The sequence below is a fragment of the Rhipicephalus microplus genome, unplaced genomic scaffold (assembly GCF_043290135.1).
Source record: "Rhipicephalus microplus isolate Deutch F79 unplaced genomic scaffold, USDA_Rmic scaffold_27, whole genome shotgun sequence".
In the NCBI taxonomy this organism is placed as follows: domain Eukaryota; kingdom Metazoa; phylum Arthropoda; class Arachnida; order Ixodida; family Ixodidae; genus Rhipicephalus; species Rhipicephalus microplus.
Genome location: NW_027464600.1, coordinates 171,297 through 177,296, shown reverse-complemented (window position 1 = coordinate 177,296; position 6,000 = coordinate 171,297). Strand labels below are relative to the sequence as shown.

General features: G+C 46.9%; 1 long non-coding RNA gene across 1 annotated transcript; it reads left to right on the top strand.

Annotated features, from left to right (window-relative positions):
* Positions 1-1,919: 1,919 nt before the first annotated feature.
* On the top strand, positions 1,920-3,677 carry LOC142786667 (uncharacterized). Its single transcript, XR_012889109.1, has 4 exons — positions 1,920-2,193; positions 2,782-2,841; positions 2,905-3,178; positions 3,474-3,677. It is a non-coding gene; the product is annotated as an uncharacterized LOC142786667 (long non-coding RNA).
* The last annotated feature ends 2,323 nt before the right edge of the window (positions 3,678-6,000 follow it).

The window sequence follows — 6,000 nt, the reverse complement described above, 5'->3', positions numbered from 1 at the left end:
CTGGGCTTGCGGTCTTGAAATGTTCTGAAAGGCAGAACAGATCCTCAGTGAGAAGTAGCTCTATCGAAGCGAAATCAGCAGTTTATGCATGAATGGAGGCCGATACGCCCCCCGAAATCTTCTTGCTGAGCGCCTAGACAAAGCCACGTGCTTACACAGTCTGTTGTTACGGCCTTGATTATTTTGAAAGCGGAAACTCGTACAGAGTAGAAGAAGACGACTTTATTGTGCCGTAGAGAAAACGTTTGGACAACTTTTGAGCTCGCGAGATGCTACACTTTCTGAAGGAACTTGCCGAGCAAGCGCCACTGAACCAGCTCAACGTAGAGTGTCGGAGACAAGCATATCTGAAATTCACCAAGGTCAACGAGTCCTCCACTGGGTATTACTGTCTCTGCATCGTGGTTTACGGCTTGCCTTACCGTATACAGCCGAACATGATGATGTAGGGGAGAATTTAAAAAAGAGCAATAGACGCTAACACCATAGAGAAAGGAAAAGACAAGAGAGGACACTCCGCGAAACCTGGCCTCAGGAAGTGCGTCACGACTACGTAACGAACTAGTGCTCTCACCAAACGTCAGAGGACGCAAGCGCAAAAAAAAACAGTTATAATCAATGCAACAGAATTGTTTTTACAAAATAATAATTATACGCCCAAATCTGGTATGTTCTTTATACATAAAAACAATTTATTCAACACACCTTACGCGATTATTTTTCTTCAGCCGTACTGTCATAAACACCATCCACCCAGCGACAAGCCCATGCATGACTGACAGCGGGAAACTTTCGTCGCTTTCGTCAACGTCGGCTGCGTCGGCGCGTTTTCGTGCGTGAGATAACAGGTGAGGCATGTTTTCAAGCGAAGCTTGTTGAATGACAAGTTGTTGGGCTTGTTGGGTCATTTTTTCAGAAAACGGTTACACCTGCGCGAATAAGACACCATGCAACAAACATAGAAATATGCACACACACACGTTGCGCTTCGTGTGTGCGAGTTTGTTTCTTACGTGGCGTCTCATTCACGCATATGTAACCTTTTTCTGAAGCTTGTAAGGACGGGGAGGTTCACTAAAGAGAAAGTTTGCGGCTCTATGCGGCGGCTAGACGGGAACATTGTGCAACGTATGCAGTATAGCAAAGGCGGCACGGCGTCAAGCCGAGGCGACGCGTGCTGCGTCTGCCACGGACGCGAGCGTCTGTGCGCTGAGCATAGCTAGGCAGCTAGGTCATAGGCTCGGTGCAAAATATTGAGAAGCGTTCGCTGGGCCTCGCATGCTTCACGACGCGTTTCCCGAAGGCTCGGAACACGAATAATTCTTGGTGTGCTGGAGGCAAATCTGGACTAGCCAAGTGGCCATCATCTTCGTTTCTTCGCTAGCCTTGTGCCACTAGTGCAAGCTGCCCACAATTTTTTTTGACGTTTCCAATATAATTTTACCGCACAAATTTCAACTACGATTTTTCTTCCCAATTTACTGCTGATACTGCGTGCGCACGAAGGAGTTCTAATGTTCCCAGGCCGCGATACCATTGCATTACAAGGGATAGCGGCCTGGAAACTTCTGAAGATCTTTGTACGTGGTCTTGACGTCTATCTTTGTAAGTCAGAGTTTTATGGGTCAGAGATGTGTCACTGGTTTTGTATTGTGCATCGACTAGCTAATCATTCAAAGGGCTTGCTGGTACACTTATGACGTGCACATATCTTTTTCGTAATTTGACAGCGAAGCATCCACTTACTAACATTTTCAGACAACGCTGATGCCATGCCGTCCGGCGGTCCAAGCTACGGCAGCTACTGCTGTGTATAGTGGTGCTTCAACAATGGCAGAACCCACAAGAAGCCTGCGACGAGTTTCTTCCGCATACCACGGGACGGCAGGTGTGTTAAGGCTTTTGTATGGTTTGCATGTCTTTAGGCTTACTGTTCATACTTGCTCAGTGAGGGTAACAATAAAAAATCACTATTCAAGCACTTCCCCTTTCAGCTGATAGTTCATTGCCAATGCAGGATGAAAGCATGGATGCAGTATGCTGGACGCGATGATCTCCTTAGTAAGCCGGCCAGCCTATTGTACGCAACGTACAGGGTTTGTAGCGACCATTTTACTGCTCAAAGTTTCATGAACCCTGGGCCCACAAGGCTTACAAGAATGGCTGTTCCCAGTGTGCAACCAGCTGCACCATGTAAGTGATTGAATGAAACTCAAATATGTGCAATAGCAGCCACTTGTATTGAATCAGTGGTGACAGTTAACCGCGAAGACCTTTGTAGCCGATGGAGAAACCTCACTATACAAGTAACACTTGGAAAGTCCTAAATTTTGTGAATTGTGGGCAATTACCTTCCTAACAGCAGCTTTACATTTCTGTCGTTTTTTGATGCTCTTGACCTGCGCAACTTGTTTTAAAAGACTTTAAAGGGCTATTTCACGTTATCTTCAAGCCTGAGTGCACATGTACGTATACCTTTCATCAGTGAAAGCTGCCACTGTTGATAATTCCAAAAATCACAAATTACTTGTTTCCTAGTTGGTGCCTTCTCTTTTCTTCCACGTTCGACCAATTTATGCGTTTGAAAGAGCTGTTTAAGTTTCCCCATGCTACAAGCTTTGTAACTTGTACCAACTGCACATATATGCAGGTTCTCTGAGCGTCACTTCAAGTAGTGACTGTGACATGGCTGCAGAAGCTGAACTGCAAGGTGCGGATGAGCTTCAGTTTGTGTTATTTTAAGCCTCTTACTGACACATTGTCGTAATTTCATTTCTTCAGGACCTGCGGTAGAGGCTTCAAAAAGCGGCTCCCACACATTGAGGTGCCCCGATGAGCAGGGTGCGTTCAGTGTCGCGATTTCTTTTTTTTTACCCAAATTGACTGTTGAAGAAACCTCTGCAGGTGGCAGCTCCCTTGTAGCTGGTGAAAGAATTTCTGCTGACTTCGTCTTGCCGGAGAAAACCTTAACCAGTCGTTCAGCTGTCACAAAAGGAACTTGTGTGACCGGTAAGTTGTATGTTCACTTCAACACCAGAGTGGATTGATATAGAGACTTCCGCAGGCCGCTCGCAAGATTGTTCCGACAGCACTGTCCGAGGCACTGAACAAGCTTCACAAGACCCTCCAGAAGACGTCTCCGCCAACAGCTCCACGCCTGAGTGCCCTAGAGAAAATGGTGACTATGCTTTTATTGCAGCTGTTTTTATTGTGCTATTTTATGTTTAGGACATTCTGAGAAAACTATCCTCAAAAGGACACTACGTGTGCACTTACAAAATGTAAGGGTGGGCTCTCAGTGATTTTCATTTTTTTGTGCATTGTCAACATTGTGAATGGTTTGTTTTTAGGTAGTGGAATCGAAAAACTTTGCACCGCAAAAAGTTGTGCACCTTGGGTCTGAAAGAGCGTGGAAACTGCTCGTATGGGATTAGTTGTTCTTCGCTTTTACATTCATTTTTTGTTTATTGCAGTGCGTTTCTGTGTGCCAGCGACAATTTCTCCATCAATGAAGTACAAGCAAACCATTAAACATCTGCAAGTCAAAGTAGCAGCACAGCGGAAAACTATCAAAACACTGCGGAGACAGCCTCACCAAGCACCGTCATCGACTTCAAAGGCCCTTGGAGTTATCCGACCGCACGTCACCGAGGAGGCGTGATTCGCGACTTCATTGCTGTGTATATGTCACTTTTTCCTTCTTCATCAGCATTGTGCGCTGTTTTTTTTACATAGATCCTCACTTACCCACTGGCCCGGTGTGTCATACTTCACCAGCTTTTCGGATTCTGCCAACTCTAGCGATGTGTGCGTTGTCTGTGTTCTCTTTGTATTTGTTACAATATTTGTTACAATTTATTTGTGCGGCGAGGTGCATTTGTTGTCTACCTTTGTCATATTGTGCTTTTTATATTCTCAGACTCTACATTGCCTTTGAATAAAACATTGCAGATACTCTCTCTCTTTGACTGATATATACATTGATCACTTGTTCCAAAAGAAAAACACAAGCGCGATGAAGAAAACCGTAGTGAATTATCATTACCTGCATCTCTTTTTATTAAAACTTAATCGAAATAAAGACTACGTCACGACCAATTCGCACAAACCACTGAACAAAACAAAACAGGGAATCGCTAAATCAAAACGACCTACAAAAACTATCCATTTGGGCGATGAAAAGTGGTCTAAAATCATGAGCTTTCGTCATAGCCAAACGTCGGTTACGCAAAGTAATTCAAAATTTGCGCCAGTGAAACCGAAACAGGAAGCGCACGCCACTTGCTCTCACCAACCACCAGGTGTGCTAGGGTCGATTGGGCCGCTGGGGTCTACGGGAGTGTCCACTCTTAACCTTTTTTTGTTTCTCTATGCTAACACACTCTATCTTTCCGTCTGAAGGGACGCCGACCTAACAAACGTTCAAAGGGTGACGCGGCGTAAGCCATCGCTGTCTCCCTTGGCTGCCCTATCGAGCGAAACGCCGAAGGCTTGCATGGACTCCGGTGAAACTCTCGACGATGTAGGCGCCGACCCGCATCGTGGGAAATGTACGTACTCATCACTGTTTAGCGGTTTCGTTTTACCGAGTTTCATATAGCCAACTTGCGCCAAACGTCCCCGGTGGATGAGGCATTTATTGTCGCGGGTTATAAATGACAGGGGGTTTATTTAAAAACACGGACAGTAGGACTTGTAGAGACGCTCTCAGAGAAGGCCGCTAAGATTGTCGTCTTCTTCACTCTGCTGCGCTGCGCCTCTCGAGCAAATCCGCGTTCTTCGTTGTCGTCGCTAAATGCAGCTATGCACGCGGCATTACCCTCCCGCCAGAGTGAGCGTCGTCCCGACGCTCAACAGGTAGAGATGCGGCCATCGAGTATTTACATCACTGAGAGTGGTAAAGTTTCATGCGGACCACGTGCACTGTCTCAGGCAGATGCTGGCGACGTTTTGAACAAGAGGAGGCGTCGGGCACGACTTCGTACGTCACGTCGCTAAGACGACGCAGAACCTTGTAGGGTCCGAAGTATCGGCGTAGAAGTTTCTCTGAGAGGCCTCGTCGTCGTACAAGAAACCAAACCCAGACTCTATCTCCTGGTTGATAAATGACGAATCGATGGTGAAGGTTGTACCTTTGGGCGTCAAGTTGCTGCTGGTTCATTATTCTGACGCGGGCAAGCTGCCTTGCTTCTTCGGCGCGCTCAGTGAAGTCTGCGGCGTCTGTCTCTGAATCATTGCAATAGTAAGGCAGCATGGCGTCAAGCATTGTCGTAACTTCTCTGCCATGAATTAGTGCGAACGGCGTCATTTTTGTTGTTTCCTGGCGCGCCGTATTATACGCGAATGTGATGTACGGCAATATTCGGTCCCAATTCTTGTGTTCTACGTCGACGTACATGCAAAGCATGTCAGCGATTGTCTTGTTAAGTCTTTCTGTAAGCCCATTAGTTTGTGGGTGGTAAGCTGTCGTCTTCCTATGCGCTGTGCCACTGAGCGTAAGCACAGTGCGCAAAAGCTCGGCTGTAAACGCGGTACCTTTGTCTGTTATGACGACAGCTGGAGCACCATGTCTCAGAACAATGTTCTCAATGAAGAACTGAGCCGCTTCAGCTGCAGTGCCACTCGCGATTGCCTTGGTCTCCGCGTATCGGGTGAGGTAGTCTGTCGCCACTATGACCCACTTGTTGCCGCTGTCCGATGTTGGGAATGGGCCCAGCCGATCCATTCCGATTTGAGAAAATGGGGTTTCTGGCACGGCCACAGGATGTAATAGCCCAGCGGGTTTGACAGGTGGTACCTTGCGCCGCTGACAGTCAATGCATGTTCGGACGTAATGTTTAACCTCTGCTGCGATTCTTGGCCAGTAATATTTTTCTTTGATGCGTGTCAGTGTTCTTGTGAAACCGAGGTGGCCCGCAGTGGCTTCGTCATGGCAGGCTTGTAAAATTTCGCTGCGGAGAGCTCCAGGAACTACCAGCAGATAGCTTCTACCTGTTGATG